This window comes from Accipiter gentilis, unplaced genomic scaffold (genome assembly GCF_929443795.1).
Source record: "Accipiter gentilis unplaced genomic scaffold, bAccGen1.1, whole genome shotgun sequence".
Taxonomy (NCBI): Eukaryota; Metazoa; Chordata; class Aves; order Accipitriformes; family Accipitridae; genus Astur; species Astur gentilis.
Genome location: NW_026060892.1, coordinates 628430 through 651159, shown reverse-complemented (window position 1 = coordinate 651159; position 22730 = coordinate 628430).

Sequence of the window (22730 nt, the reverse complement as noted above, 5' to 3'; positions counted from 1 at the left end):
GTCTGGATGCTAACAAAAGAGGCTTTGGAGCCTGAAATGAGAGTAGGAAAACTAACAGTGAGCCTCTGGCCGTAAAACCGTGGGGTTTGGAGCCTAAAATGAGGCTTTGTAAGACAAGAGTAAGACTTTGGAAAGTAAAAATGAGGCTCTGGACACTAGAAATTTACATTGGGACTCTATAAAGTGGCTTTGGGTCTTCCAAATCAGGTTTTAGGGCTTAAAAATGATGCTCTGAGCCCTTGAAATGCATCTTTGGTCCTAAAAGAACAAACCCTGGAAATGTGGACACCCCCAAATGAGGGCTTGGACCCTCCAGAGGCGGCTCGGACCCTAAAAATGCATGTCTGGATGCTAAAAAAAGAGGCTTTGGACCCTGAAATGAGACTATGCAAAATAACAGTGAGCCTTGGGGCCCTAAACTGTGGGGTCTGGAGCCTAAAATGAGGCATTGTAAGAGAAGAGTAAGATTTTTGGAAAGTAAAAATGAGGCTCTGGACCCTAATAATTTACATTGGGACTCTACAAAGTGGCTTTGGGTCTTCCAAATCAGGTTTTAGGGCTTAAAAATGATGCTCTGAGCCCTTGAAATGCATCTTTGGTCTTAAAAGAACAAACCCTGGAACCTTGGACACCCCCAAATGAGGGCTTGGACCCTCCAGAGCTGGCTCAGGCCCTAAGGATGCCTGTCTGGATGCTAAAAAAAGAGGCTTGGACCCTGAAATTAGACTATGCAAACTAACAGTGAGCCTTTGGATGTAAAACGGTGGGGTTTGGAGCCTAAAATGAGGCATTGTAAGACAAGAGTAAGACTTTGGAAAGTAAAAATGAGGCTCTGGACCCTAATAATTTACATTGGGACTCTACAAAGTGGCTTTGGGTCTTCCAAATCAGGTTTTAGGGCTTAAAAATGATGCTCTGAGCCCTTGAAATGCATCTTTGGTCTTAAAAGAACAAACCCTGGAACCTTGGACACCCCCAAATGAGGGCTTGGACCCTCCAGAGCTGGCTCAGGCCCTAAGGATGCCTGTCTGGATGCTAAAAAAAGAGGCTTGGACCCTGAAATTAGACTATGCAAACTAACAGTGAGCCTTTGGATGTAAAACGGTGGGGTTTGGAGCCTAAAATGAGGCATTGTAAGACAAGAGTAAGACTTTGGAAAGTAAAAATGAGGCTCTGGACCCTAGAAATTTACACTGGGACTCTATAAAGTGGCTTTGGGGCTTCCAAATCAGGTTTTAGGCCTTAAAAAATGATGCTCTAGGCCCTTGAAATGCATATTTGAATCTTAAAAGCACAAACCCTGGAACTGTGGACACCCCCAAATGAGGGGTTGGACCCTCCAGAGGTGGCTGGGACCCTTCGTATACCTGTCTGGATGCTAAAAAAAGAGGTTTTGGAGCCTGAAATGAGACACTACAAATTAACAGTGAGCCTTTAAGGCCCTAAACTGAGATATTGGAGCCTAAAATGAGGCATTGTAAGACAAGAGTAAGACTTTGGAAAGTAGAAATGAGGCTCTGGACCCTAGAAATTCGGAGTTGGACTATAAAGTGGCTTTGGGGCTTGCAAATCAGGTTTTAGGGCTTAAAAATGATGCTCTGGGCCCTTGAAATGCATCTTTGGACCTTCAAAGTGTGAACCCTGGAAATTTGGACACCCCGAAATGAGGGCTTGGACCCTCCAGAGGTGGCTCAGTCCCTAAGGATGCTTGTCTGGATGCTAAAAAATGAGGCTTTGGAGCCTGAAATGAGACTATGCAAACTAACAGTGAGCCTTTAGCCGTAAAACTGTGGGGTTTGGAGCCTAAAATGAGGCTTTGTAAGACAAGAGTAAGACTCTGGAAAGTAAAAATGAGGCTCTGGACCCTAGAAATTTAGATTTGAACTCTAAAAAGCGAATTTGGGTCTTCCAAATCAGGTTTTAGGGCTTAAAAATGATGCTCTGAGTCCTTGAAATGCATATTTGAATCTTAAAAGCACAAACCCTGGAACTCTGGACACCCCCAACTGAGGGCTTTGACCCTCCCGAGGTGGCTCGGACCCTTCGTATACCTGTCTGGATGCTAAAAAAAGAGGCTTTGGACCCTGAAATGAGACACTGCAAATTAACAGTAAGCCTTTAAGGCCCTAAATTGTTGGGTTTGGAGCCTAAAATGAGGCCTTGTGAGACAAGAGTAAGACTCCAGAAAGTAAAAATGAGGCTCTGGACACTAGAAATTTAGATTTGAACTATATGTAGCAGCTTTGGTTCTTCCAAATCAGGTTTTAGGGCTTAAAAATGATGCTCTGAACCCTTGAAATGCATCTTTGGACCTTAAAAGTGTGAACCGTGGAACATTGGACAGCCCCAAATGAGGGCTTGGACCCTCCCGAGGTGGCTCGGACCCTTTGTATACCTGTCTGGATGCTAAAAAAAGAGGCTTTGGAGCCTGAAATGAGACACTGCAAATTAACAGTGAGCCTTTAAGGCCCTAAACTGTGGGGTTTGGAGCCTAAAATGAGGCTTTGTAAGACAAGAGTAAGACTCTAGAAAGTAAAAATGAGGCTCTGGACACTAGAAATTTAGATTTGAACTATATGTAGCAGCTTTGGTTCTTCCAAATCAGGTTTTAGGCCTTAAAAATGATGCTCTAGGCCCTTGAAATGCATATTTGAATCTTAAAAGCACAAACCCTGGAACTGTGGACACCCCCAAATGAGGGGTTGGACCCTCCAGAGGTGGCTGGGACCCTTCGTATACCTGTCTGGATGCTAAAAAAAGAGGTTTTGGAGCCTGAAATGAGACACTGCAAATTAACAGTGAGCCTTTAAGGCCCTAAACTGAGATATTGGAGCCTAAAATGAGGCATTGTAAGACAAGAGTAAGACTTTGGAAAGTAGAAATGAGGCTCTGGACCCTAGAAATTCAGAGTTGGACTATAAAGTGGCTTTGGGGCTTGCAAATCAGGTTTTAGGGCTTAAAAATGATGCTCTGGGCCCTTGAAATGCATCTTTGGACCTTCAAAGTGTGAACCCTGGAAATTTGGACCCCCCAAATGAGGGCTTGGACCCTCCAGAGGCGGCTCGGACCCTAAAAATGCATGTCTGGATGCTAACAAAAGAGGCTTTGGAGCCTGAAATGAGAGTAGGAAAACTAACAGTGAGCCTCTGGCCGTAAAACCGTGGGGTTTGGAGCCTAAAATGAGGCTTTGTAAGACAAGAGTAAGACTTTGGAAAGTAAAAATGAGGCTCTGGACACTAGAAATTTACATTGGGACTCTATAAAGTGGCTTTGGGTCTTCCAAATCAGGTTTTAGGGCTTAAAAATGATGCTCTGAGCCCTTGAAATGCATCTTTGGTCCTAAAAGAACAAACCCTGGAAATGTGGACACCCCCAAATGAGGGCTTGGACCCTCCAGAGGCGGCTCGGACCCTAAAAATGCATGTCTGGATGCTAAAAAAAGAGGCTTTGGACCCTGAAATGAGACTATGCAAACTAACAGTGAGCCTTGGGGCCCTAAACTGTGGGGTCTGGAGCCTAAAATGAGGCATTGTAAGAGAAGAGTAAGATTTTTGGAAAGTAAAAATGAGGCTCTGGACCCTAATAATTTACATTGGGACTCTACAAAGTGGCTTTGGGTCTTCCAAATCAGGTTTTAGGGCTTAAAAATGATGCTCTGAGCCCTTGAAATGCATCTTTGGTCTTAAAAGAACAAACCCTGGAACCTTGGACACCCCCAAATGAGGGCTTGGACCCTCCAGAGCTGGCTCAGGCCCTAAGGATGCCTGTCTGGATGCTAAAAAAAGAGGCTTGGACCCTGAAATTAGACTATGCAAACTAACAGTGAGCCTTTGGATGTAAAACGGTGGGGTTTGGAGCCTAAAATGAGGCATTGTAAGACAAGAGTAAGACTTTGGAAAGTATAAATGAGGCTCTGGACCCTAGAAATTTACACTGGGACTCTATAAAGTGGCTTTGGGGCTTCCAAATCAGGTTTTAGGCCTTAAAAATGATGCTCTAGACCCTTGAAATGCATATTTGAATCTTAAAAGCACAAACCCTGGAACTGTGGACACCCCCAAATGAGGGGTTGGACCCTCCAGAGGTGGCTGGGACCCTTCGTATACCTGTCTGGATGCTAAAAAAAGAGGTTTTGGAGCCTGAAATGAGACACTGCAAATTAACAGTGAGCCTTTAAGGCCCTAAACTGAGATATTGGAGCCTAAAATGAGGCATTGTAAGACAAGAGTAAGACTTTGGAAAGTAGAAATGAGGCTCTGGACCCTAGAAATTCGGAGTTGGACTATAAAGTGGCTTTGGGGCTTGCAAATCAGGTTTTAGGGCTTAAAAATGATGCTCTGGGCCCTTGAAATGCATCTTTGGACCTTCAAAGTGTGAACCCTGGAAATTTGGACACCCCGAAATGAGGGCTTGGACCCTCCAGAGGTGGCTCAGTCCCTAAGGATGCTTGTCTGGATGCTAAAAAATGAGGCTTTGGAGCCTGAAATGAGACTATGCCAACTAACAGTGAGCCTTTAGCCGTAAAACTGTGGGGTTTGGAGCCTAAAATGAGGCTTTGTAAGACAAGAGTAAGACTCTGGAAAGTAAAAATGAGGCTCTGGACCCTAGAAATTTAGATTTGAACTCTAAAAAGCGAATTTGGGTCTTCCAAATCAGGTTTTAGGGCTTAAAAATGATGCTCTGAGTCCTTGAAATGCATATTTGAATCTTAAAAGCACAAACCCTGGAACTCTGGACACCCCCAACTGAGGGCTTTGACCCTCCCGAGGTGGCTCGGACCCTTCGTATACCTGTCTGGATGCTAAAAAAAGAGGCTTTGGAGCCTGAAATGAGACACTGCAAATTAACAGTAAGCCTTTAAGGCCCTAAATTGTTGGGTTTGGAGCCTAAAATGAGGCCTTGTGAGACAAGAGTAAGACTCCAGAAAGTAAAAATGAGGCTCTGGACACTAGAAATTTAGATTTGAACTATATGTAGCAGCTTTGGTTCTTCCAAATCAGGTTTTAGGGCTTAAAAATGATGCTCTGAACCCTTGAAATGCATCTTTGGACCTTAAAAGTGTGAACCGTGGAACATTGGACAGCCCCAAATGAGGGCTTGGACCCTCCCGAGGTGGCTCGGACCCTTTGTATACCTGTCTGGATGCTAAAAAAAGAGGCTTTGGAGCCTGAAATGAGACACTGCAAATTAACAGTGAGCCTTTAAGGCCCTAAACTGTGGGGTTTGGAGCCTAAAATGAGGCTTTGTAAGACAAGAGTAAGACTCTAGAAAGTAAAAATGAGGCTCTGGACACTAGAAATTTAGATTTGAACTATATGTAGCAGCTTTGGTTCTTCCAAATCAGGTTTTAGGCCTTAGAAATGATGCTCTAGGCCCTTGAAATGCATATTTGAATCTTAAAAGCACAAACCCTGGAACTGTGGACACCCCCAAATGAGGGGTTGGACCCTCCAGAGGTGGCTGGGACCCTTCGTATACCTGTCTGGATGCTAAAAAAAGAGGTTTTGGAGCCTGAAATGAGACACTGCAAATTAACAGTGAGCCTTTAAGGCCCTAAACTGAGATATTGGAGCCTAAAATGAGGCATTGTAAGACAAGAGTAAGACTTTGGAAAGTAGAAATGAGGCTCTGGACCCTAGAAATTCAGAGTTGGACTATAAAGTGGCTTTGGGGCTTGCAAATCAGGTTTTAGGGCTTAAAAATGATGCTCTGGGCCCTTGAAATGCATCTTTGGACCTTCAAAGTGTGAACCCTGGAAATTTGGACCCCCCAAATGAGGGCTTGGACCCTCCAGAGGCGGCTCGGACCCTAAAAATGCATGTCTGGATGCTAACAAAAGATGCTTTGGAGCCTGAAATGAGAGTAGGAAAACTAACAGTGAGCCTCTGGCCGTAAAACCGTGGGGTTTGGAGCCTAAAATGAGGCTTTGTAAGACAAGAGTAAGACTTTGGAAAGTAAAAATGAGGCTCTGGACACTAGAAATTTACATTGGGACTCTATAAAGTGGCTTTGGGTCTTCCAAATCAGGTTTTAGGGCTTAAAAATGATGCTCTGAGCCCTTGAAATGCATCTTTGGTCCTAAAAGAACAAACCCTGGAAATGTGGACACCCCCAAATGAGGGCTTGGACCCTCCAGAGGCGGCTCGGACCCTAAAAATGCATGTCTGGATGCTAAAAAAAGAGGCTTTGGACCCTGAAATGAGACTATGCAAAATAACAGTGAGCCTTGGGGCCCTAAACTGTGGGGTCTGGAGCCTAAAATGAGGCATTGTAAGAGAAGAGTAAGATTTTGGAAAGTAAAAATGAGGCTCTGGACCCTAATAATTTACATTGGGACTCTACAAAGTGGCTTTGGGTCTTCCAAATCAGGTTTTAGGGCTTAAAAATGATGCTCTGATCCCTTGAAATGCATCTTTGGTCTTAAAAGAACAAACCCTGGAACCTTGGACACCCCCAAATGAGGGCTTGGACCCTCCAGAGCTGGCTCAGGCCCTAAGGATGCCTGTCTGGATGCTAAAAAAAGAGGCTTGGACCCTGAAATTAGACTATGCAAACTAACAGTGAGCCTTTGGATGTAAAACGGTGGGGTTTGGAGCCTAAAATGAGGCATTGTAAGACAAGAGTAAGACTTTGGAAAGTAAAAATGAGGCTCTGGACCCTAGAAATTTACACTGGGACTCTATAAAGTGGCTTTGGGGCTTCCAAATCAGGTTTTAGGCCTTAAAAATGATGCTCTAGGCCCTTGAAATGCATATTTGAATCTTAAAAGCACAAACCCTGGAACTGTGGACACCCCCAAATGAGGGGTTGGACCCTCCAGAGGTGGCTGGGACCCTTCGTATACCTGTCTGGATGCTAAAAAAAGAGGTTTTGGAGCCTGAAATGAGACACTGCAAATTAACAGTGAGCCTTTAAGGCCCTAAACTGAGATATTGGAGCCTAAAATGAGGCATTGTAAGACAAGAGTAAGACTTTGGAAAGTAGAAATGAGGCTCTGGACCCTAGAAATTCGGAGTTGGACTATAAAGTGGCTTTGGGGCTTGCAAATCAGGTTTTAGGGCTTAAAAATGATGCTCTGGGCCCTTGAAATGCATCTTTGGACCTTCAAAGTGTGAACCCTGGAAATTTGGACACCCCGAAATGAGGGCTTGGACCCTCCAGAGGTGGCTCAGTCCCTAAGGATGCTTGTCTGGATGCTAAAAAATGAGGCTTTGGACCCTGAAATGAGACTATGCAAACTAACAGTGAGCCTTTAGCCGTAAAACTGTGGGGTTTGGAGCCTAAAATGAGGCTTTGTAAGACAAGAGTAAGACTCTGGAAAGTAAAAATGAGGCTCTGGACCCTAGAAATTTAGATTTGAACTCTAAAAAGCGAATTTGGGTCTTCCAAATCAGGTTTTAGGGCTTAAAAATGATGCTCTGAGTCCTTGAAATGCATATTTGAATCTTAAAAGCACAAACCCTGGAACTCTGGACACCCCCAACTGAGGGCTTTGACCCTCCCGAGGTGGCTCGGACCCTTCGTATACCTGTCTGGATGCTAAAAAAAGAGGCTTTGGACCCTGAAATGAGACACTGCAAATTAACAGTAAGCCTTTAAGGCCCTAAATTGTTGGGTTTGGAGCCTAAAATGAGGCCTTGTGAGACAAGAGTAAGACTCTAGAAAGTAAAAATGAGGCTCTGGACACTAGAAATTTAGATTTGAACTATATGTAGCAGCTTTGGTTCTTCCAAATCAGGTTTTAGGGCTTAAAAATGATGCTCTGAACCCTTGAAATGCATCTTTGGACCTTAAAAGTGTGAACCGTGGAACATTGGACAGCCCCAAATGAGGGCTTGGACCCTCCCGAGGTGGCTCGGACCCTTTGTATACCTGTCTGGATGCTAAAAAAAGAGGCTTTGGAGCCTGAAATGAGACACTGCAAATTAACAGTGAGCCTTTAAGGCCCTAAACTGTGGGGTTTGGAGCCTAAAATGAGGCTTTGTAAGACAAGAGTAAGACTCTAGAAAGTAAAAATGAGGCTCTGGACACTAGAAATTTAGATTTGAACTATATGTAGCAGCTTTGGTTCTTCCAAATCAGGTTTTAGGCCTTAAAAATGATGCTCTAGGCCCTTGAAATGCATATTTGAATCTTAAAAGCACAAACCCTGGAACTGTGGACACCCCCAAATGAGGGGTTGGACCCTCCAGAGGTGGCTGGGACCCTTCGTATACCTGTCTGGATGCTAAAAAAAGAGGTTTTGGAGCCTGAAATGAGACACTGCAAATTAACAGTGAGCCTTTAAGGCCCTAAACTGAGATATTGGAGCCTAAAATGAGGCATTGTAAGACAAGAGTAAGACTTTGGAAAGTAGAAATGAGGCTCTGGACCCTAGAAATTCGGAGTTGGACTATAAAGTGGCTTTGGGGCTTGCAAATCAGGTTTTAGGGCTTAAAAATGATGCTCTGGGCCCTTGAAATGCATCTTTGGACCTTCAAAGTGTGAACCCTGGAAATTTGGACACCCCGAAATGAGGGCTTGGACCCTCCAGAGGTGGCTCAGTCCCTAAGGATGCTTGTCTGGATGCTAAAAAATGAGGCTTTGGAGCCTGAAATGAGACTATGCAAACTAACAGTGAGCCTTTAGCCGTAAAACTGTGGGGTTTGGAGCCTAAAATGAGGCTTTGTAAGACAAGAGTAAGACTCTGGAAAGTAAAAATGAGGCTCTGGACCCTAGAAATTTAGATTTGAACTCTAAAAAGCGAATTTGGGTCTTCCAAATCAGGTTTTAGGGCTTAAAAATGATGCTCTGAGTCCTTGAAATGCATATTTGAATCTTAAAAGCACAAACCCTGGAACTCTGGACACCCCCAACTGAGGGCTTTGACCCTCCCGAGGTGGCTCGGACCCTTCGTATACCTGTCTGGATGCTAAAAAAAGAGGCTTTGGACCCTGAAATGAGACACTGCAAATTAACAGTAAGCCTTTAAGGCCCTAAATTGTTGGGTTTGGAGCCTAAAATGAGGCCTTGTGAGACAAGAGTAAGACTCCAGAAAGTAAAAATGAGGCTCTGGACACTAGAAATTTAGATTTGAACTATATGTAGCAGCTTTGGTTCTTCCAAATCAGGTTTTAGGGCTTAAAAATGATGCTCTGAACCCTTGAAATGCATCTTTGGACCTTAAAAGTGTGAACCGTGGAACATTGGACAGCCCCAAATGAGGGCTTGGACCCTCCCGAGGTGGCTCGGACCCTTTGTATACCTGTCTGGATGCTAAAAAAAGAGGCTTTGGAGCCTGAAATGAGACACTGCAAATTAACAGTGAGCCTTTAAGGCCCTAAACTGTGGGGTTTGGAGCCTAAAATGAGGCTTTGTAAGACAAGAGTAAGACTTTGGAAAGTAAAAATGAGGCTCTGGACACTAGAAATTTAGATTTGAACTATATGTAGCAGCTTTGGTTCTTCCAAATCAGGTTTTAGGCCTTAAAAATGATGCTCTAGGCCCTTGAAATGCATATTTGAATCTTAAAAGCACAAACCCTGGAACTGTGGACACCCCCAAATGAGGGGTTGGACCCTCCAGAGGTGGCTGGGACCCTTCGTATACCTGTCTGGATGCTAAAAAAAGAGGTTTTGGAGCCTGAAATGAGACACTGCAAATTAACAGTGAGCCTTTAAGGCCCTAAACTGAGATATTGGAGCCTAAAATGAGGCATTGTAAGACAAGAGTAAGACTTTGGAAAGTAGAAATGAGGCTCTGGACCCTAGAAATTCAGAGTTGGACTATAAAGTGGCTTTGGGGCTTGCAAATCAGGTTTTAGGGCTTAAAAATGATGCTCTGGGCCCTTGAAATGCATCTTTGGACCTTCAAAGTGTGAACCCTGGAAATTTGGACCCCCCAAATGAGGGCTTGGACCCTCCAGAGGCGGCTCGGACCCTAAAAATGCATGTCTGGATGCTAACAAAAGAGGCTTTGGAGCCTGAAATGATAGTAGGAAAACTAACAGTGAGCCTCTGGCCGTAAAACCGTGGGGTTTGGAGCCTAAAATGAGGCTTTGTAAGACAAGAGTAAGACTTTGGAAAGTAAAAATGAGGCTCTGGACACTAGAAATTTACATTGGGACTCTATAAAGTGGCTTTGGGTCTTCCAAATCAGGTTTTAGGGCTTAAAAATGATGCTCTGAGCCCTTGAAATGCATCTTTGGTCCTAAAAGAACAAACCCTGGAAATGTGGACACCCCCAAATGAGGGCTTGGACCCTCCAGAGGCGGCTCGGACCCTAAAAATGCATGTCTGGATGCTAAAAAAAGAGGCTTTGGACCCTGAAATGAGACTATGCAAAATAACAGTGAGCCTTGGGGCCCTAAACTGTGGGGTCTGGAGCCTAAAATGAGGCATTGTAAGAGAAGAGTAAGATTTTGGAAAGTAAAAATGAGGCTCTGGACCCTAATAATTTACATTGGGACTCTACAAAGTGGCTTTGGGTCTTCCAAATCAGGTTTTAGGGCTTAAAAATGATGCTCTGATCCCTTGAAATGCATCTTTGGTCTTAAAAGAACAAACCCTGGAACCTTGGACACCCCCAAATGAGGGCTTGGACCCTCCAGAGCTGGCTCAGGCCCTAAGGATGCCTGTCTGGATGCTAAAAAAAGAGGCTTGGACCCTGAAATTAGACTATGCAAACTAACAGTGAGCCTTTGGATGTAAAACGGTGGGGTTTGGAGCCTAAAATGAGGCATTGTAAGACAAGAGTAAGACTTTGGAAAGTAAAAATGAGGCTCTGGACCCTAGAAATTTACACTGGGACTCTATAAAGTGGCTTTGGGGCTTGCAAATCAGGTTTTAGGCCTTAAAAATGATGCTCTAGGCCCTTGAAATGCATATTTGAATCTTAAAAGCACAAACCCTGGAACTGTGGACACCCCCAAATGAGGGGTTGGACCCTCCAGAGGTGGCTGGGACCCTTCGTATACCTGTCTGGATGCTAAAAAAAGAGGTTTTGGAGCCTGAAATGAGACACTGCAAATTAACAGTGAGCCTTTAAGGCCCTAAACTGAGATATTGGAGCCTAAAATGAGGCATTGTAAGACAAGAGTAAGACTTTGGAAAGTAGAAATGAGGCTCTGGACCCTAGAAATTCGGAGTTGGACTATAAAGTGGCTTTGGGGCTTGCAAATCAGGTTTTAGGGCTTAAAAATGATGCTCTGGGCCCTTGAAATGCATCTTTGGACCTTCAAAGTGTGAACCCTGGAAATTTGGACACCCCGAAATGAGGGCTTGGACCCTCCAGAGGTGGCTCAGTCCCTAAGGATGCTTGTCTGGATGCTAAAAAATGAGGCTTTGGACCCTGAAATGAGACTATGCAAACTAACAGTGAGCCTTTAGCCGTAAAACTGTGGGGTTTGGAGCCTAAAATGAGGCTTTGTAAGACAAGAGTAAGACTCTGGAAAGTAAAAATGAGGCTCTGGACCCTAGAAATTTAGATTTGAACTCTAAAAAGCGAATTTGGGGCTTCCAAATCAGGTTTTAGGGCTTAAAAATGATGCTCTGAGTCCTTGAAATGCATATTTGAATCTTAAAAGCACAAACCCTGGAACTCTGGACACCCCCAACTGAGGGCTTTGACCCTCCCGAGGTGGCTCGGACCCTTCGTATACCTGTCTGGATGCTAAAAAAAGAGGCTTTGGACCCTGAAATGAGACACTGCAAATTAACAGTAAGCCTTTAAGGCCCTAAATTGTTGGGTTTGGAGCCTAAAATGAGGCCTTGTGAGACAAGAGTAAGACTCTAGAAAGTAAAAATGAGGCTCTGGACACTAGAAATTTAGATTTGAACTATATGTAGCAGCTTTGGTTCTTCCAAATCAGGTTTTAGGGCTTAAAAATGATGCTCTGAACCCTTGAAATGCATCTTTGGACCTTAAAAGTGTGAACCGTGGAACATTGGACACCCCCAAATGAGGGCTTGGACCCTCCCGAGGTGGCTCGGACCCTTTGTATACCTGTCTGGATGCTAAAAAAAGAGGCTTTGGAGCCTGAAATGAGACACTGCAAATTAACAGTGAGCCTTTAAGGCCCTAAACTGTGGGGTTTGGAGCCTAAAATGAGGCTTTGTAAGACAAGAGTAAGACTCTAGAAAGTAAAAATGAGGCTCTGGACACTAGAAATTTAGATTTGAACTATATGTAGCAGCTTTGGTTCTTCCAAATCAGGTTTTAGGGCTTAAAAATGATGCTCTAGGCCCTTGAAATGCATATTTGAATCTTAAAAGCACAAACCCTGGAACTGTGGACACCCCCAAATGAGGGGTTGGACCCTCCAGAGGTGGCTGGGACCCTTCGTATACCTGTCTGGATGCTAAAAAAAGAGGTTTTGGAGCCTGAAATGAGACACTGCAAATTAACAGTGAGCCTTTAAGGCCCTAAACTGAGATATTGGAGCCTAAAATGAGGCATTGTAAGACAAGAGTAAGACTTTGGAAAGTAGAAATGAGGCTCTGGACCCTAGAAATTCGGAGTTGGACTATAAAGTGGCTTTGGGGCTTGCAAATCAGGTTTTAGGGCTTAAAAATGATGCTCTGGGCCCTTGAAATGCATCTTTGGACCTTCAAAGTGTGAACCCTGGAAATTTGGACACCCCGAAATGAGGGCTTGGACCCTCCAGAGGTGGCTCAGTCCCTAAGGATGCTTGTCTGGATGCTAAAAAATGAGGCTTTGGAGCCTGAAATGAGACTATGCAAACTAACAGTGAGCCTTTAGCCGTAAAACTGTGGGGTTTGGAGCCTAAAATGAGGCTTTGTAAGACAAGAGTAAGACTCTGGAAAGTAAAAATGAGGCTCTGGACCCTAGAAATTTAGATTTGAACTCTAAAAAGCGAATTTGGGTCTTCCAAATCAGGTTTTAGGGCTTAAAAATGATGCTCTGAGTCCTTGAAATGCATATTTGAATCTTAAAAGCACAAACCCTGGAACTCTGGACACCCCCAACTGAGGGCTTTGACCCTCCCGAGGTGGCTCGGACCCTTCGTATACCTGTCTGGATGCTAAAAAAAGAGGCTTTGGACCCTGAAATGAGACACTGCAAATTAACAGTAAGCCTTTAAGGCCCTAAATTGTTGGGTTTGGAGCCTAAAATGAGGCCTTGTGAGACAAGAGTAAGACTCCAGAAAGTAAAAATGAGGCTCTGGACACTAGAAATTTAGATTTGAACTATATGTAGCAGCTTTGGTTCTTCCAAATCAGGTTTTAGGGCTTAAAAATGATGCTCTGAACCCTTGAAATGCATCTTTGGACCTTAAAAGTGTGAACCGTGGAACATTGGACAGCCCCAAATGAGGGCTTGGACCCTCCCGAGGTGGCTCGGACCCTTTGTATACCTGTCTGGATGCTAAAAAAAGAGGCTTTGGAGCCTGAAATGAGACACTGCAAATTAACAGTGAGCCTTTAAGGCCCTAAACTGTGGGGTTTGGAGCCTAAAATGAGGCTTTGTAAGACAAGAGTAAGACTCTAGAAAGTAAAAATGAGGCTCTGGACACTAGAAATTTAGATTTGAACTATATGTAGCAGCTTTGGTTCTTCCAAATCAGGTTTTAGGCCTTAAAAATGATGCTCTAGGCCCTTGAAATGCATATTTGAATCTTAAAAGCACAAACCCTGGAACTGTGGACACCCCCAAATGAGGGGTTGGACCCTCCAGAGGTGGCTGGGACCCTTCGTATACCTGTCTGGATGCTAAAAAAAGAGGTTTTGGAGCCTGAAATGAGACACTGCAAATTAACAGTGAGCCTTTAAGGCCCTAAACTGAGATATTGGAGCCTAAAATGAGGCATTGTAAGACAAGAGTAAGACTTTGGAAAGTAGAAATGAGGCTCTGGACCCTAGAAATTCGGAGTTGGACTATAAAGTGGCTTTGGGGCTTGCAAATCAGGTTTTAGGGCTTAAAAATGATGCTCTGGGCCCTTGAAATGCATCTTTGGACCTTCAAAGTGTGAACCCTGGAAATTTGGACACCCCGAAATGAGGGCTTGGACCCTCCAGAGGTGGCTCAGTCCCTAAGGATGCTTGTCTGGATGCTAAAAAATGAGGCTTTGGACCCTGAAATGAGACTATGCAAACTAACAGTGAGCCTTTAGCCGTAAAACTGTGGGGTTTGGAGCCTAAAATGAGGCTTTGTAAGACAAGAGTAAGACTCTGGAAAGTAAAAATGAGGCTCTGGACCCTAGAAATTTAGATTTGAACTCTAAAAAGCGAATTTGGGGCTTCCAAATCAGGTTTTAGGGCTTAAAAATGATGCTCTGAGTCCTTGAAATGCATATTTGAATCTTAAAAGCACAAACCCTGGAACTCTGGACACCCCCAACTGAGGGCTTTGACCCTCCCGAGGTGGCTCGGACCCTTCGTATACCTGTCTGGATGCTAAAAAAAGAGGCTTTGGACCCTGAAATGAGACACTGCAAATTAACAGTAAGCCTTTAAGGCCCTAAATTGTTGGGTTTGGAGCCTAAAATGAGGCCTTGTGAGACAAGAGTAAGACTCTAGAAAGTAAAAATGAGGCTCTGGACACTAGAAATTTAGATTTGAACTATATGTAGCAGCTTTGGTTCTTCCAAATCAGGTTTTAGGGCTTAAAAATGATGCTCTGAACCCTTGAAATGCATCTTTGGACCTTAAAAGTGTGAACCGTGGAACATTGGACACCCCCAAATGAGGGCTTGGACCCTCCCGAGGTGGCTCGGACCCTTTGTATACCTGTCTGGATGCTAAAAAAAGAGGCTTTGGAGCCTGAAATGAGACACTGCAAATTAACAGTGAGCCTTTAAGGCCCTAAACTGTGGGGTTTGGAGCCTAAAATGAGGCTTTGTAAGACAAGAGTAAGACTCTAGAAAGTAAAAATGAGGCTCTGGACACTAGAAATTTAGATTTGAACTATATGTAGCAGCTTTGGTTCTTCCAAATCAGGTTTTAGGGCTTAAAAATGATGCTCTAGGCCCTTGAAATGCATATTTGAATCTTAAAAGCACAAACCCTGGAACTGTGGACACCCCCAAATGAGGGGTTGGACCCTCCAGAGGTGGCTGGGACCCTTCGTATACCTGTCTGGATGCTAAAAAAAGAGGTTTTGGAGCCTGAAATGAGACACTGCAAATTAACAGTGAGCCTTTAAGGCCCTAAACTGAGATATTGGAGCCTAAAATGAGGCATTGTAAGACAAGAGTAAGACTTTGGAAAGTAGAAATGAGGCTCTGGACCCTAGAAATTCGGAGTTGGACTATAAAGTGGCTTTGGGGCTTGCAAATCAGGTTTTAGGGCTTAAAAATGATGCTCTGGGCCCTTGAAATGCATCTTTGGACCTTCAAAGTGTGAACCCTGGAAATTTGGACACCCCGAAATGAGGGCTTGGACCCTCCAGAGGTGGCTCAGTCCCTAAGGATGCTTGTCTGGATGCTAAAAAATGAGGCTTTGGAGCCTGAAATGAGACTATGCAAACTAACAGTGAGCCTTTAGCCGTAAAACTGTGGGGTTTGGAGCCTAAAATGAGGCTTTGTAAGACAAGAGTAAGACTCTGGAAAGTAAAAATGAGGCTCTGGACCCTAGAAATTTAGATTTGAACTCTAAAAAGCGAATTTGGGTCTTCCAAATCAGGTTTTAGGGCTTAAAAATGATGCTCTGAGTCCTTGAAATGCATATTTGAATCTTAAAAGCACAAACCCTGGAACTCTGGACACCCCCAACTGAGGGCTTTGACCCTCCCGAGGTGGCTCGGACCCTTCGTATACCTGTCTGGATGCTAAAAAAAGAGGCTTTGGACCCTGAAATGAGACACTGCAAATTAACAGTAAGCCTTTAAGGCCCTAAATTGTTGGGTTTGGAGCCTAAAATGAGGCCTTGTGAGACAAGAGTAAGACTCCAGAAAGTAAAAATGAGGCTCTGGACACTAGAAATTTAGATTTGAACTATATGTAGCAGCTTTGGTTCTTCCAAATCAGGTTTTAGGGCTTAAAAATGATGCTCTGAACCCTTGAAATGCATCTTTGGACCTTAAAAGTGTGAACCGTGGAACATTGGACAGCCCCAAATGAGGGCTTGGACCCTCCCGAGGTGGCTCGGACCCTTTGTATACCTGTCTGGATGCTAAAAAAAGAGGCTTTGGAGCCTGAAATGAGACACTGCAAATTAACAGTGAGCCTTTAAGGCCCTAAACTGTGGGGTTTGGAGCCTAAAATGAGGCTTTGTAAGACAAGAGTAAGACTCTAGAAAGTAAAAATGAGGCTCTGGACACTAGAAATTTAGATTTGAACTATATGTAGCAGCTTTGGTTCTTCCAAATCAGGTTTTAGGCCTTAAAAATGATGCTCTAGGCCCTTGAAATGCATATTTGAATCTTAAAAGCACAAACCCTGGAACTGTGGACACCCCCAAATGAGGGGTTGGACCCTCCAGAGGTGGCTGGGACCCTTCGTATACCTGTCTGGATGCTAAAAAAAGAGGTTTTGGAGCCTGAAATGAGACACTGCAAATTAACAGTGAGCCTTTAAGGCCCTAAACTGAGATATTGGAGCCTAAAATGAGGCATTGTAAGACAAGAGTAAGACTTTGGAAAGTAGAAATGAGGCTCTGGACCCTAGAAATTCAGAGTTGGACTATAAAGTGGCTTTGGGGCTTGCAAATCAGGTTTTAGGGCTTAAAAATGATGCTCTGGGCCCTTGAAATGCATCTTTGGACCTTCAAAGTGTGAACCCTGGAAATTTGGACCCCCCAAATGAGGGCTTGGACCCTCCAGAGGCGGCTCGGACCCTAAAAATGCATGTCTGGATGCTAACAAAAGAGGCTTTGGAGCCTGAAATGAGAGTAGGAAAACTAACAGTGAGCCTCTGGCCGTAAAACCGTGGGGTTTGGAGCCTAAAATGAGGCTTTGTAAGACAAGAGTAAGACTTTGGAAAGTAAAAATGAGGCTCTGGACACTAGAAATTTACATTGGGACTCTATAAAGTGGCTTTGGGTCTTCCAAATCAGGTTTTAGGGCTTAAAAATGATGCTCTGAGCCCTTGAAATGCATCTTTGGTCCTAAAAGAACAAACCCTGGAAATGTGGACACCCCCAAATGAGGGCTTGGACCCTCCAGAGGCGGCTCGGACCCTAAAAATGCATGTCTGGATGCTAAAAAAAGAGGCTTTGGACCCTGAAATGAGACTATGCAAAATAACAGTGAGCCTTGGGGCCCTAAACTGTGGGGTCTGGAGCCTAAAATGAGGCATTGTAAGAGAAGAGTAAGATTTTGGAAAGTAAAAATGAGGCTCTGGACCCTAATAATTTACATTGGGACTCTACAAAGTGGCTTTGGGTCTTCCAAATCAGGTTTTAGGGCTTAAAAATGATGCTCTGATCCCTTGAAATGCATCTTTGGTCTTAAAAGAACAAACCCTGGAACCTTGGACACCCCCAAATGAGGGCTTGGACCCTCCAGAGCTGGCTCAGACCCTAAGGATGCCTGTCTGGATGCTAAAAAAAGAGGCTTGGACCCTGAAATTAGACTATGCAAACTAACAGTGAGCCTTTGGATGTAAAACGGTGGGGTTTGGAGCCTAAAATGAGGCATTGTAAGACAAGAGTAAGACTTTGGAAAGTAAAAATGAGGCTCTGGACCCTAGAAATTTACATTGGGACTCTATAAAGTGGCTTTGGGGCTTGCAAATCAGGTTTTAGGCCTTAAAAATGATGCTCTAGGCCCTTGAAATGCATATTTGAATCTTAAAAGCACAAACCCTGGAACTGTGGACACCCCCAAATGAGGGGTTGGACCCTCCAGAGGTGGCTGGGACCCTTCGTATACCTGTCTGGATGCTAAAAAAAGAGGTTTTGGAGCCTGAAATGAGACACTGCAAATTAACAGTGAGCCTTTAAGGCCCTAAACTGAGATATTGGAGCCTAAAATGAGGCATTGTAAGACAAGAGTAAGACTTTGGAAAGTAGAAATGAGGCTCTGGACCCTAGAAATTCGGAGTTGGACTATAAAGTGGCTTTGGGGCTTGCAAATCAGGTTTTAGGGCTTAAAAATGATGCTCTGGGCCCTTGAAATGCATCTTTGGACCTTCAAAGTGTGAACCCTGGAAATTTGGACACCCCGAAATGAGGGCTTGGACCCTCCAGAGGTGGCTCAGTCCCTAAGGATGCCTGTCTGGATGCTAAAAAATGAGGCTTTGGACCCTGAAATGAGACTATGCAAACTAACAGTGAGCCTTTGGCCGTAAAACTGTGGGGTTTGGAGCCTAAAATGAGGCTTTGTAAGACAAGAGTAAGACTTTGGAAAGTACAAATGAGGCTCTGGACCCTAGAAATTTAGATTTGAACTCTAAAAAGCGAATTTGGGGCTTCCAAATCAGGTTTTAGGGCTTAAAAATGATGCTCTGAGTCCTTGAAATGCATATTTGAATCTTAAAAGCACAAACCCTGGAACTCTGGACACCCCCAACTGAGGGCTTTGACCCTCCCGAGGTGGCTCGGACCCTTCGTATACCTGTCTGGATGCTAAAAAAAGAGGCTTTGGACCCTGAAATGAGACACTGCAAATTAACAGTAAGCCTTTAAGGCCCTAAATTGTTGGGTTTGGAGCCTAAAATGAGGCCTTGTGAGACAAGAGTAAGACTCTAGAAAGTAAAAATGAGGCTCTGGACACTAGAAATTTAGATTTGAACTATATGTAGCAGCTTTGGTTCTTCCAAATCAGGTTTTAGGGCTTAAAAATGATGCTCTGAACCCTTGAAATGCATCTTTGGACCTTAAAAGTGTGAACCGTGGAACATTGGACAGCCCCAAATGAGGGCTTGGACCCTCCCGAGGTGGCTCGGACCCTTTGTATACCTGTCTGGATGCTAAAAAAAGAGGCTTTGGAGCCTGAAATGAGACACTGCAAATTAACAGTGAGCCTTTAAGGCCCTAAACTGTGGGGTTTGGAGCCTAAAATGAGGCTTTGTAAGACAAGAGTAAGACTCTAGAAAGTAAAAATGAGGCTCTGGACACTAGAAATTTAGATTTGAACTATATGTAGCAGCTTTGGTTCTTCCAAATCAGGTTTTAGGGCTTAAAAATGATGCTCTAGGCCCTTGAAATGCATATTTGAATCTTAAAAGCACAAACCCTGGAACTGTGGACACCCCCAAATGAGGGGTTGGACCCTCCAGAGGTGGCTGGGACCCTTCGTATACCTGTCTGGATGCTAAAAAAAGAGGTTTTGGAGCCTGAAATGAGACACTGCAAATTAACAGTGAGCCTTTAAGGCCCTAAACTGAGATATTGGAGCCTAAAATGAGGCATTGTAAGACAAGAGTAAGACTTTGGAAAGTAGAAATGAGGCTCTGGACCCTAGAAATTCGGAGTTGGACTATAAAGTGGCTTTGGGGCTTGCAAATCAGGTTTTAGGGCTTAAAAATGATGCTCTGGGCCCTTGAAATGCATCTTTGGACCTTCAAAGTGTGAACCCTGGAAATTTGGACACCCCGAAATGAGGGCTTGGACCCTCCAGAGGTGGCTCAGTCCCTAAGGATGCTTGTCTGGATGCTAAAAAATGAGGCTTTGGAGCCTGAAATGAGACTATGCAAACTAACAGTGAGCCTTTAGCCGTAAAACTGTGGGGTTTGGAGCCTAAAATGAGGCTTTGTAAGACAAGAGTAAGACTCTGGAAAGTAAAAATGAGGCTCTGGACCCTAGAAATTTAGATTTGAACTCTAAAAAGCGAATTTGGGTCTTCCAAATCAGGTTTTAGGGCTTAAAAATGATGCTCTGAGTCCTTGAAATGCATATTTGAATCTTAAAAGCACAAACCCTGGAACTCTGGACACCCCCAACTGAGGGCTTTGACCCTCCCGAGGTGGCTCGGACCCTTCGTATACCTGTCTGGATGCTAAAAAAAGAGGCTTTGGACCCTGAAATGAGACACTGCAAATTAACAGTAAGCCTTTAAGGCCCTAAATTGTTGGGTTTGGAGCCTAAAATGAGGCCTTGTGAGACAAGAGTAAGACTCCAGAAAGTAAAAATGAGGCTCTGGACACTAGAAATTTAGATTTGAACTATATGTAGCAGCTTTGGTTCTTCCAAATCAGGTTTTAGGGCTTAAAAATGATGCTCTGAACCCTTGAAATGCATCTTTGGACCTTAAAAGTGTGAACCGTGGAACATTGGACAGCCCCAAATGAGGGCTTGGACCCTCCCGAGGTGGCTCGGACCCTTTGTATACCTGTCTGGATGCTAAAAAAAGAGGCTTTGGAGCCTGAAATGAGACACTGCAAATTAACAGTGAGCCTTTAAGGCCCTAAACTGTGGGGTTTGGAGCCTAAAATGAGGCTTTGTAAGACAAGAGTAAGACTCTAGAAAGTAAAAATGAGGCTCTGGACACTAGAAATTTAGATTTGAACTATATGTAGCAGCTTTGGTTCTTCCAAATCAGGTTTTAGGCCTTAAAAATGATGCTCTAGGCCCTTGAAATGCATATTTGAATCTTAAAAGCACAAACCCTGGAACTGTGGACACCCCCAAATGAGGGGTTGGACCCTCCAGAGGTGGCTGGGACCCTTCGTATACCTGTCTGGATGCTAAAAAAAGAGGTTTTGGAGCCTGAAATGAGACACTGCAAATTAACAGTGAGCCTTTAAGGCCCTAAACTGAGATATTGGAGCCTAAAATGAGGCATTGTAAGACAAGAGTAAGACTTTGGAAAGTAGAAATGAGGCTCTGGACCCTAGAAATTCAGAGTTGGACTATAAAGTGGCTTTGGGGCTTGCAAATCAGGTTTTAGGGCTTAAAAATGATGCTCTGGGCCCTTGAAATGCATCTTTGGACCTTCAAAGTGTGAACCCTGGAAATTTGGACCCCCCAAATGAGGGCTTGGACCCTCCAGAGGCGGCTCGGACCCTAAAAATGCATGTCTGGATGCTAACAAAAGAGGCTTTGGAGCCTGAAATGAGAGTAGGAAAACTAACAGTGAGCCTCTGGCCGTAAAACCGTGGGGTTTGGAGCCTAAAATGAGGCTTTGTAAGACAAGAGTAAGACTTTGGAAAGTAAAAATGAGGCTCTGGACACTAGAAATTTACATTGGGACTCTATAAAGTGGCTTTGGGTCTTCCAAATCAGGTTTTAGGGCTTAAAAATGATGCTCTGAGCCCTTGAAATGCATCTTTGGTCCTAAAAGAACAAACCCTGGAAATGTGGACACCCCCAAATGAGGGCTTGGACCCTCCAGAGGCGGCTCGGACCCTAAAAATGCATGTCTGGATGCTAAAAAAAGAGGCTTTGGACCCTGAAATGAGACTATGCAAAATAACAGTGAGCCTTGGGGCCCTAAACTGTGGGGTCTGGAGCCTAAAATGAGGCATTGTAAGAGAAGAGTAAGATTTTGGAAAGTAAAAATGAGGCTCTGGACCCTAATAATTTACATTGGGACTCTACAAAGTGGCTTTGGGTCTTCCAAATCAGGTTTTAGGGCTTAAAAATGATGCTCTGATCCCTTGAAATGCATCTTTGGTCTTAAAAGAACAAACCCTGGAACCTTGGACACCCCCAAATGAGGGCTTGGACCCTCCAGAGCTGGCTCAGACCCTAAGGATGCCTGTCTGGATGCTAAAAAAAGAGGCTTGGACCCTGAAATTAGACTATGCAAACTAACAGTGAGCCTTTGGATGTAAAACGGTGGGGTTTGGAGCCTAAAATGAGGCATTGTAAGACAAGAGTAAGACTTTGGAAAGTAAAAATGAGGCTCTGGACCCTAGAAATTTACATTGGGACTCTATAAAGTGGCTTTGGGGCTTGCAAATCAGGTTTTAGGCCTTAAAAATGATGCTCTAGGCCCTTGAAATGCATATTTGAATCTTAAAAGCACAAACCCTGGAACTGTGGACACCCCCAAATGAGGGGTTGGACCCTCCAGAGGTGGCTGGGACCCTTCGTATACCTGTCTGGATGCTAAAAAAAGAGGTTTTGGAGCCTGAAATGAGACACTGCAAATTAACAGTGAGCCTTTAAGGCCCTAAACTGAGATATTGGAGCCTAAAATGAGGCATTGTAAGACAAGAGTAAGACTTTGGAAAGTAGAAATGAGGCTCTGGACCCTAGAAATTCGGAGTTGGACTATAAAGTGGCTTTGGGGCTTGCAAATCAGGTTTTAGGGCTTAAAAATGATGCTCTGGGCCCTTGAAATGCATCTTTGGACCTTCAAAGTGTGAACCCTGGAAATTTGGACACCCCGAAATGAGGGCTTGGACCCTCCAGAGGTGGCTCAGTCCCTAAGGATGCTTGTCTGGATGCTAAAAAATGAGGCTTTGGAGCCTGAAATGAGACTATGCAAACTAACAGTGAGCCTTTAGCCGTAAAACTGTGGGGTTTGGAGCCTAAAATGAGGCTTTGTAAGACAAGAGTAAGACTCTGGAAAGTAAAAATGAGGCTCTGGACCCTAGAAATTTAGATTTGAACTCTAAAAAGCGAATTTGGGGCTTCCAAATCAGGTTTTAGGGCTTAAAAATGATGCTCTGAGTCCTTGAAATGCATATTTGAATCTTAAAAGCACAAACCCTGGAACTCTGGACACCCCCAACTGAGGGCTTTGACCCTCCCGAGGTGGCTCGGACCCTTCGTATACCTGTCTGGATGCTAAAAAAAGAGGCTTTGGACCCTGAAATGAGACACTGCAAATTAACAGTAAGCCTTTAAGGCCCTAAATTGTTGGGTTTGGAGCCTAAAATGAGGCCTTGTGAGACAAGAGTAAGA